At 39.8% G+C, this 11,507-nt stretch overlaps 1 long non-coding RNA gene across 1 annotated transcript; it reads left to right on the forward strand.

The window, feature by feature from the left end:
• The first annotated feature begins 3,406 nt into the window (after window positions 1–3,406).
• On the forward strand, window positions 3,407–11,141 carry LOC128667177 (uncharacterized). The gene is made up of 3 exons (XR_008403300.1): window positions 3,407–3,651; window positions 10,362–10,440; window positions 11,057–11,141. It is a non-coding gene; the product is annotated as an uncharacterized LOC128667177 (long non-coding RNA).
• The last annotated feature ends 366 nt before the right edge of the window (window positions 11,142–11,507 follow it).

The following is an 11,507-nucleotide window of genomic DNA, read 5'->3' on the forward strand; positions in this document are numbered from 1 at the left end:
AAGGCAGTAGGCACTGTGTCCTCTCTTGACATGCAGGAAGGCAGTAGGCACTGTGTCCTCTCTTGACATGCAGGAAGGCAGTAGGCACTGTGTTCTCTCTTGACACGCAGGAAGGCAGTAGGCACTGTGTCCTCTCTTCACACGCAGGAAGGCAGCAAGCACTGTGTCCTCTCTTCACACGCAGGAAGGCAGCAGGCACTGTGTCCTCTCTTGACACGCAGGAAGACAGTAGGCACTGTGCCCTCTCTTGACACGCAGGAAGGCAGTAGGCACTGTGTCCTCTCTTGACACGCAGGAAGGCACTGTGACCTCTCTTGATACGCAGGAAGGCAGTAGGCACTGTGTCCTCTCTTCACACGCAGGCAGGCAGTAGGCACTGTGTCCTCTCTTGACAAGCAGGAAGGCAGTAGGCACTGTGTCCTCTCTTGACAAGCAGGAAGGCAGTAGGCACTGTGTCCTCTCTTGACACGCAGGAAGGCAGCAGGCACTGTGTCCTCTCTTGACATGCAGGAAGGCAGTAGGCACTGTGTCCTCTCTTGACATGCAGGAAGGCAGTAGGCAATCTGTCCTCTCTTCACACGCAGGCGCTCTGCTTCGGTGGCAGTGCACATCCTTTTATGTGCACTGCTCCACCAAAGAAGCACGATGCCGATGTGCCGGTGAGATCACGAGTGACGTCACCACTTCCGGTTGCGGCTGCGCAGTGATTGAAAATTGCATATACGTATAAGCATTTTTCATTCGGAGATCGCCCCCACATGACTTAGGAGGACAGGGAAATCTGTACAAAATTAAAAACGTTAGTTTTAGGAGAATATGTAATTAAAAATGGCTACGGTAAAGTTAGAAATAATTAATGTTTAATAAGGAATATATTTAGAATTGGAACCTGCAGTGTTGACTGGTCCTTTAATTAAATATGGGAAAAACATAAAAACCTCTCTCATGCATTAGGATAACACAATTACCACTTATATAGCCCTTGGTTTGTAAGTAGTAAGGTCCTAAATCACCAATCTAAACAGTGGTAAACTCTAACAGGCACTTCTAATATTAACCCTTGTAAAATATAATTTATCATGAATCACTCTATTGAGCAGTACAGTATATAGGATGAGCTAAAATAGTTAGATATTCCCAGCAGCAGCAGCAGCTACACCGCCTGAGTAGGGACAAAATCACAGGGCTAATCTCAGTACAGTCAGTGCAATCAGACTTTACTGCTGGGGGTACAACACTCTTTGCATCCCTTTTTTTGAATGGTAATTGAAGTATGCAGCTGTCAGTCACTGAGTCAGGACAGGAACCCTCCTATGGTTTTCTTTCAAGCCTGTCTGGCTCAGCCTGCTTCATGATCACACAGCACTGACTTTACACCTCCAGGGCTGTATTTTACCGGCACTTACATTGCTGGTGTTCTGTCAATATTTACTACCTCTCCCACAGCGCATGCATTCCACATAGGTTTCAAAAACACGTCTGGAATGCCGTGATGTATGTGCAAGCCTGTGTAGTGGGACAGGTAGCAAAATTCAACAGAAATATTACTCCCTGCTTTCCTCACATTTGTTTTTGACATACTAACAGTGCATGCGCACACTCCGGACTTCACACTAACAGCGCATGCGCACACTCCGGGCTTCACACTAACAGCGCATGCGCACACTCCGGGCTTCACACTAACAGTTCGTGTACACACGCCAGGCTTCACACTAATTGTGCATGCACACACTCCTGGCTTCACACTAACCACGCATGCACACACTCCGGATTTCACACTAACAGCACATGCACACACTCTGGGTTTCACACTAACCGCGCATGCACACACTCTGGGCTTCACACTAACAGCGCATGCACACACTCCAGACTTCAAACATTCCCTCAATTGCACGAGCAGCTATTAAATGTATTTATTGTGGATTTATGGCCTTAACGGATGTTTATTATTGATTTAGCATGAAATGTAATCAGACATGGTGAGTTGCAGCTATACCGATCTGCGCCATCTCTTACTTTGAATGAAATGCTACCACATCACCCTTCAGCATGGCTTGTGCACAGTGGGGAAAGTAAAGACATAAAAAGTGCACATTCTAAACAACATTATTTCAGCAAATGAGCAACAGCCAGCGGTTTCTAATTGAAGGAAAGTATAAAGTCCTGAGTACACGCATGCGCAGTGTCTGTGTCAGAAACTATTATTAGCTTGTAGAAGCTTTTTTCTGATTTTATTCTGTTTTTTTATACTGCTTACAAATATTCTGTATTTTCTGGTAGTCTAATAAAGAGACTGATAAATAATTATATATGGTCATTATACCATTGCTAAAACAATAGCCCTTAGAATGCATTATACCATTGCTAAAACAACAGCCAATAGAATGTGAGCTCAATCCTATTGGCTGATTGGATCAGCCAATAGGATTGAAGTTCAATCCTATTGGCTGATTGCATCAGCCAATAGAATTTTTTCTACCTTAATTCCGATTGGCTGATAGAATTTTATCAGCCAATCAGAATCTAAGGGACACCATCTTGGATGACGTCACTTAAAGGTACCTTCATTCGTCGGGTAGTTGTCGTTGGAAGAGGATGCTCTTGAAGATGGACCCGCTCCGCGCTGGATGGATGAAGATAGAAGATGTCATCTGGATGAAGACTTCTGCCCGTCTGAAGGACCACTTTTGCCCGTCTGGAGGACCACATCTGCCGGCTTCGTTGAGGACATCTTGCCGCTTGGATGAAGACTTCTCCCGGTAAGTGGATCTTCTGGGTTTTTTTAAGGGTGTATTGGGTGGGTTTTATTTTTAGGTTAGGGCTTTGGGCCGCAATAGAGCTAAATGCCCATCCAAATGCCCTTTTCAGGGCAATGGGGAGCTTAAGTTTTTAGCTATGGTTTTATTTGGGGGGTTGGTTGTGTGGGTGGTGGGTTTTACTGTTGGGGGGGTTGTTTGTATTTTTTTTTTCAGGTAAAAGAGCTGATTTCTTTGGGGCAATGCACCGCAAAAGGCCCTTTTAAGGGCTATTGGTAGTTTAGTTTAGGCTAGTGTTTTTTTTATTTTGGGTGGGCTTTTTTTTTTAAAGTACAAAAAAAACAATACCCTAAATTACAGAAAATAAAAAAATAATTACAAGAATTTTAAACTAATTACATCTAATCTAATCCCTCTAATAAAATAAAAAAAGCCCCCCAAAATAATAAAATTCCCTACCCTATACTAAATTACAAATAGCCCTTTTTTTTTTGCGGGGCATTGCCCCAAAGTAATCAGCTCTTTTACCTGTAAACAACATTAAAACCCACCACCCACACTCCCAAACTGTCAGGGACATACCTTGTTTTACCTTGTACCTTTTAAATTTCTAAGTCATGACTCATCTTGCCCTGCCTACCAAGGTTACAAAACACCTGTGTTAACAAACACTCATTGCTTAGTATTTTGTTTGCTTAGTTAAAGCTGCTACATCACTGAGTGCTACATCAGAATTGGATTGTAATCCTTACTTGAACTTTGTGACTAGGAATTGCTCCAACTAGAAAATTCAACTTCGGAGACTTGCTACTAAGTTGCTGTTGATTTCCAACTACTGCTTATAACATCCTGAAAGCTACAAACTGCAACTTCAAAAACGTTTATTTGTATCAAGGTATTGTGCTCTGAATCTCTAATTCTCTCAAGATTTATTTTCCTTTCAATAACTAGCAGCACCACATTTCTTTATAAAGCACCAGACTTGTGTAAACACAGTGTGAAGACTTTAAACATTGTAACAAGCTGAAAAGGCTTTAGAGGAAAACTCCTCCCCTTTCTTACTTTTATATTTTGCAACCTGCTAGTTTGTTTGCTCTTTCCATGAGGCAGAGAATATTGCATTCAGTTTTATTTAAGGAATAACTGGCACATATTAAGAGACTCTTTCTTCCATATTCACAGCTGCTGCCAGAAACAGACTTTTATCAATACTTTCAAGTATAAATAAACATATGGTTATTCTCTCTGCCACATACAGCAGTATTACAATACTGTCAATTTGATACTCAATAATATTTGAACTGACTTAATGCTTAAAGATTCAACACCCTATTAGCTGATTTATGCCATTACTGAATCAGTTTTCATCACTGGCTACTCGCTTATAACCTAAGTCAGTTTACATACTAAATTCACAACCTAATACCAGATTGCACACAACCAATTGTGCTATCTACATCAGGATGTGATACATATATATATATATTATTTAACTCTCTGGAGTTAAGCTTAAGAAAATATCTGCAGTTGAGCTCCAATTCACAAAATATACCATTACATAATACTAAGCCTAAAAACATGGAGCCAGCAGACATTCCCCAGGTGGTATACAATTTGACACAGAGAGTGGATCAGATTGGTCAGGCAGTAAGAGACTTACAGGTAGAGAACCAGTCTCTTAGAGACATCATAAAGGATTCCATAGCCATTAAGGCCACTCATGAGACTTCTCCTGAACCACAGGTGTCACTACCTGAACCATTTTCTGGGAACAGAAAATTATAAAGGCAATTCAAAAATGCCTGCCATTTACTTTTCAACTTAAGACCTCACAGCTATCCCACTGAGAGAATCAAGGTTCTCATTGTCGTCTCTTTCCTTAGAGGTGAACCTAGAGGTTGGGCAGATAACCTTTGTGAACACCAGGATCCTATTATAACCTCTTTAGGTTTTTTTTTTTATAACATGGATGAATTATACCTTGATAAGGACATTCAATTATCAGCTGAAGCCATGATGAGAGACCTCAAGCAAGGAAAGAGACCAGTTTAGGATTATATTACAGAGTTTAAGTTATATGCCTCAGATTCTTTATGGAGTCCAATTGCACTCCGCAACCAATTTAGGATTGGTCTTGCTGAATCTTTAAAAGATGAGTTAGCATGAATAGATTTACCTCCTACCCTTGAGGCTTTAATGAGAGTTTCCACTCAGATTGACAGGAGACTTTGTGAAAGGAGATCCGAAAGATATCATTCTGACACTTCTTCAAGGTCCAATACTTCTACCATCCGTAGTTCGCCAACTACTACTACCTCTCAATCTGTACCCATGGAGATCTGTGTACTTAGAGGTCCAATAACCTCAGAGGAGAGGTTCCGGAGAAAGGCAAAGAAGTTGTATATGTACTGTGCAGATCCGTTGCATACCATGTCAGAATGTCCAGTCCTCTCAAGAAATAAGAAAAGTATGTGTACATCGATTCACTCAACTCATGTATATCAAGATAAAATTACTTATTGCAAACTATCTCTTCTATTGCAGTGGGATCACAAAAGGCTACACACTGATGCCATTATTGACTCCGGGGCATTCGGAAATTTCATTGATTTACAGATTGTAACCACATATCTTTTCTTGGTTATGATATTTCTCCTAATGGGATAAGCATGCAACATAAAAAAATTGAGACTGTTTTAGATTGGCCTGAACCAACTACTAAAAAAGAACTACAGAGGTTTCCAGGATTTTCAAATTATTACCGGAAGTTCATCAGGGGATTTTCCAAAATTGCCAAATCTCTCACACAACTCACCAGTGCTTTAAAACCTTTCACTTGGACTAAAGAAGCTTCCTCTGCTTTCAAATTTTTAAAAACCAGTTTTTCTACTGCTCCCATTTTACGTTACCCTAACCCAGATTTACAATTTATATTAGAAGTTGATTCTTCTGATTTTGCCATTGGTGCTGTCTTATCACAAAGACAAACTTTATCTGAACCTTTACATCCTGTATCTTATTTTTCAAAGATCATGAGTTCTGCAGAGATTAATTACTCCATTGGAGATAAGGAGCTTCTTGCCATCAGAAGAGCACTTGAAAACTGGAGACACCTCCTGGAAGGAGCTAAGTTTCCGATACTTATATATACGGATCATAAAAACCTTCAGTATTTGCAGAACAACAAAACTCTCTTAGCTAGACAGGTCCGTTGGTTTCTTTTCTTCGCCAGGTTTGATTACCACATTCTTTATCGCCCTGCTAGTAAAAATGGTAAGGCTGATGCATTATCAAGGTTACACACAAAACCTATACAGGACACTGAATCAAGTCCTATGATTCCCAGTGAACGCTTCATAGGTCTCACTTCCAAACTTTTAACATAGATAAAAAGGACATCACAGCTTGATAAGAATATACCTCGGAATCAGGTAACAGAGATAGCTGGAATTTATTATCACAATAAAAGGATTTATGTACCTTACAACCTAAGATCCTTACTCTTACGATACCATCATGATTCTCCTATGTCAGGACATCCTGGAGTTAATCGTACAACTGACCTGTTACAAAGAAATTTTTGGTGGCCCGGAATGAAACAAACCGTCATGAACTACATTAAATCCTGCATTGTATGCACTACCGCTAAAACAGAGAGAACAAAACCATATGGGCTTCTAATGCCTCTTCCCATTCCAAACAGACCTTGGGAACAAGTCTCCATGGACTTTATTGTAGAGTTACCACTTTCTCAGAAACATAATACAATTCTAGTGGTTGTTGATATGTTTACTAAAATGGGACATTTCATCCCCTACCAAAAACTACCAACATCTGCAGAAACTGCTAAACGTTTTCTTGATAACATCATAAGACTTCATGGTACACCTACAAGGATTATCACAGATAGAGGTACTCCATTTACTTCTCGGTTCTGGACAAAACTCTGTACTTTACTCCAAATTGATCACCGTTACAGCACCTCCTTCCACCCACAGACCAATGTTCAAACTGAAAGGATAAATCAGTGGTTGGAGGAATATTTACGTTGTTTTTGCAGTCAACATCAAGATCAGTGGTTAGACTTTTTACCCATGGCAGAATATGCCTACAACAGCCTAACAAACTCCTCTACAAAAAAATCACAGTTTTTTGCAAATTATGGTTATCACCCATCTTTTCTTCTAAATCCTGACCTCCCCTCTAATTCTCCTCATTTGGATGATTTCAGTAGGATATTAACAGACAACTTCTCAAAAATCAAACAAAATATCCAAACTGCACAAGATAATCAAAAACGATTTTATGATTTGAGAAGAAGAACTCCTCCAAAATACTCTGTTGGGGACAAGGTTTGGCTCTCAACAAAGAATTTACGACTACAAGTACCTTCCAAAAAACTCACGCATCGTTTCATTGGACCTTTTCCTATCATAAAAGTTATAAATGAGAATGCCATTACCTTAGACCTTCCCTCTATGTTAAAGGTTCATTCGACATTTCATGTCTCCCTGGTCAAACCTTATCTGTCTACTAGAATACCTCAACCTGTTCTTCCTCCTATTTTACCATCAGGAGATATGGAGCTCTATGAAGTACATTCTGTACTTGATTCTTGTTGGCATGGTTCTAACCTGGAATATCTCATTCAATGAAAAAAATATTCCCCAGAAAATGATTCCTGGGAGCCAGCCTCCAACATAACTGCACCTAGACTTATTTCGCAGTTCCATCAGCGGAATCCTGACCGACCTAAGCCACAAGCTGTGGGACAGCTCCCTTGAGGAGGGGGTGATGTCAGGGACATACCTTGTTTTACCTTGTACCTTTTAAATTTCTAAGTCATGACTCATCTAGCCCTGCCTACCAAGGTTATAACACTTTCTTCCATATTCACAGCTGCTGCCAGAAACATACTTTTATCAATACTTTCAAGTATAAATAAACATATGGTTATTCTCTCTGCCACATACAGAAGTATTACAATACTGTCAATTTGATACTCAATAATATTTGAACTGACTTAATGCTTAAAGATTCAACACCCCATTAACTGATTTATACCATTACTGAATCAGTTTTCATCACTGGCTACTCACTTATAGCCTAAGTCAGTTTACATACTAAATTCACAACCTAATACCAGATTGCACACAACCAATTGTGCTATCTACATCAGGAGGTGATACATATATATATTATTTAACTCTCTGGAGTTAAGCTTAAGAAAATATCTGCAGTTAAGCTCCAATTCACAAAATATATCATTACACAAACATCCTCTAAAACCCACCCAATCCCCCCTTAATAAAACCTAACACTACCCCTTTGAAGATCACCCTACCTTGAGCTGTCTTCACCCAGCTGGGCACAAGTAGTCCTCCAGAAGGGCAGAAGACTTCATCCAATCTGGGCAGAAGAGGACCTCCAGACAGGCAGAAGGCTTCATCCAGACGGCATCTTCTATCTTCATCCATCCAGAGCGGAGCGGGTCCATCTTGAAGCCATCCGACGTGGAGCATCCTCTTCTTCCGACGGCTAAGACTGAATGAAGGTTCCTTTAAATGACGTCATCCAAGATGGCGTCCCTTGAATTCCGGTTGGCTGATAGGATTCATCGGAATTAATCGGAATTAAGGTAGAAAAAATCCTATTGGCTGATGCAATCAGCCAATAGAATTGAGCTTGCATTCTATTGACTGATTGGAACAGCCAATAGAATGCGAGCTCAATCCTATTGGCTGATTGGATCAGCCAATAGGATTGAAGTTCAATCCTATTGGCTGATTGCATCAGCCAATAGGATTTTTCCTACCTTAATTCCGATTGGCTGATAGAATCCAAGGGACGCCATCTTGTATGATGTCATTTAACGGAACCTTCATTCAGTCTTAGCCGTTGGAAGAAGAGGATGCTCCGCGTCGGATGGCTTCAAGATGGACCCGCTCCGCTCCGGATGGATGAAGATAGAAGATGCCGCCTGGCTGAAGCCTTCTGCCCGTCTGGAGGTCCTCTTCTGCCCGGATTGGATGAAGTCTTCTGCCCCTCTGGAGGACCACTTGTGCCCGGCTGTGTGAAGACAGCTCAAGGTAGGGTGATCTTCAAGGGAGTAGTGTTAGGTTTTATTAAGGGGGGATTGGGTGGGTTTTAGAGTAGGGTTGGGAGTGTGGGTGGTGGGTTTTAATGTTGGGGGGGCATTGTATTTTTTTTTTTACAGGTAAAAGAGCTGATTACTTTGGGGCAATGTCCCGCAATATTTGTAATTTAGTATAGAGTAGGGAATTTTATTATTTCGGGGGGCTTTTTTATTTTATTAGGGAGATTAGATTAGGTGTAATCTAAAAACAAGGAGTGTCAGTGACTACTGGGAGTCACTAAGCTCCAATAGGAGGCGCTATGGCGAATATATATATATATATATATATATATACACCCTAGTGACGTGAAAGGAATAAATGTATAAAAAATAATAATAATAAAATATATATATATATATATACACAAAATATATATAAAAAAATTATATAATATATAAAAATACACTGATATAATAACCAGCCAAAGGAAATGTAGAAAAAGTCCAACAGATCTCCTCAAATGTCCAAGAACTTGGTCGGCAGCTCTTTGTCTTCACCCGAATGGATAATAAACTTTTGTGATAAAAAGACAAAAACAAGGACAAAGACGCCACATGTGTAGATCAATAAGAACCCATATAATCCAAGTATGCACAAACACAGGGTACTAACAAAGGCGATGGCACTCTGTTGTGCCAGTAGAAACGGGCTGGTATTCTGCAGCAAACCAGCTGGCTGACGCAAAGAGGTCTCCACCAGATACAGACAGCACTGGAGTCCAATGGTACCGAATAACCGTAACATAAATCCCAATGGCGATGGCTCACAGAGGCTGGAACAAAAATATAACAAGTTTAAAGCTGGGTGTGTGAAAATAGATCTCCTAATAAAGTGCAGAGTATAGCAGCGACGTGTTTCTCGGGGACACCCCGTTTCCTCAAGTTTAAAGCTGGGTGTGTGAAAATAGATCTCCTAATAAAGTGCAAAGTATAGCAGTGATGCGTTTCTCGGGGACACCCCATTTCCTCAGGCTTCTAAGCCTGAGGAAACGGGGTGTCCCCGAGAAATGCGTCTCTGCTATACTCTGCCACTCCTTAAATGTGCAGATCATATGCGATGCAAACATGCGTATATTAAATGTCGTGGCAGGGTTCCCAGGAAGTAGCCATGATGCCTACATCCTCAGGACTTCTGGTGTGTGGAGATTGTTTGAGACAAATCAAATGCCTGAAGGACATCTCCTCGGTAAGTGTTTATGTATATATTATGGTGCCTTCATGTGTTCAATATTTTGTCATTTTATTGTTTCATTGCTTTATAATCCTTTATGTATGTGTCTAAGGGGGTGGAATTGATTAAATAAATAAATTGTTAATCATTTAAAAGATACATATTAACTATGTCATAGTAAGACATATGCATAACATTATTTTATGTCATACATTGCTTTATTGAAAGATGTGTGTTTATATATCTATCTATCTATCTATCTATATATATACTGTATATCTATGCATTCATATTTCAGCTGATTCTGCATATCCTCTTAAAAAATGGATTTGGACACCATTGAAAGAGAACCAGGTTGTTGGGCTTGCTGAATTAAGGTAAAATATATATTTTTTTCTGCTCTTGTATGTCAGAAATATTGATTGTGCCTTGCAAAATGCTCACTATAATCTGTAGAAAAGTAGGACCAGTACACACTTCATAGGAATGTCCCTTTAAATCACTCTTGGGTGAATGTAGGTGCAAACCTGGAGGACCTCCCTTTCCAAAGTCCCAGTAAATGTAATGAAATAGAACACACAGGTAGCACTCTATGTGGAGCAACAGCACCTTTATTGAGCAACGTTTCGGGGCTCCTGCCCCTTTATCAAGCTATATATCTGTGTTTGTGCACATACATGTGTTGCTTGATTATCTCGTGTGTGTGTGTGTATATATATATATATATATATATATATATATATATATATATATATATCACTATCACAGACATAACAATGTTATACTGAGTGCCTTTAAAGGGACAGTCAAAATCCAAATCATCTATTATCAGTGAAGCATTTATAAATCTCTCTGCTTGAATATAAATATATTTATATATGTAAAAAGGTTTAAAGATTTATAAGATCAAACCAGGAATGTAGTTAGCTCATTAGTATTTGATTTGTCTTCACATTATATATTATAATAATATTTCTTGTTCTTTTAATACAGATATAATGAAGCACATATCCGAACACGGGCTATAATAGAACGACTGTTTGGTGTTCTAAAAATGCGCTTTCGCTGCCTGGACAGATCAGGGGGGATCTCCAATTCAGTCTGGAAAAAGCTATAAAAACCATAGTGGCATGTTGCTGTCTACACAACATGGCACAGGAGCATGGGATGTTGAACGACTTACTTCCAACACCACAGCCCCCAGGTGAAATCTTTGAGCCTGATGTCATTAATCATCCCCAACCCCTCAATGCCCATTTGGAGAGATCTGCAACTATTCAAGATTTCTTTTCAGGTATTTTTATAGTATTGTAATGAGACCTTTTAGTTATTTATGATTATGTTTTTTTAATAATACACATTTGTTTCTTTTAATGTTTTACAGATTGAAGATTCTCAGAAATTGAATAGCACTCCCCTCCCTCTCTCCTCATCCCCATATTTA

Source organism: Bombina bombina, chromosome 7 (assembly GCF_027579735.1).
Source record: "Bombina bombina isolate aBomBom1 chromosome 7, aBomBom1.pri, whole genome shotgun sequence".
In the NCBI taxonomy this organism is placed as follows: domain Eukaryota; kingdom Metazoa; phylum Chordata; class Amphibia; order Anura; family Bombinatoridae; genus Bombina; species Bombina bombina.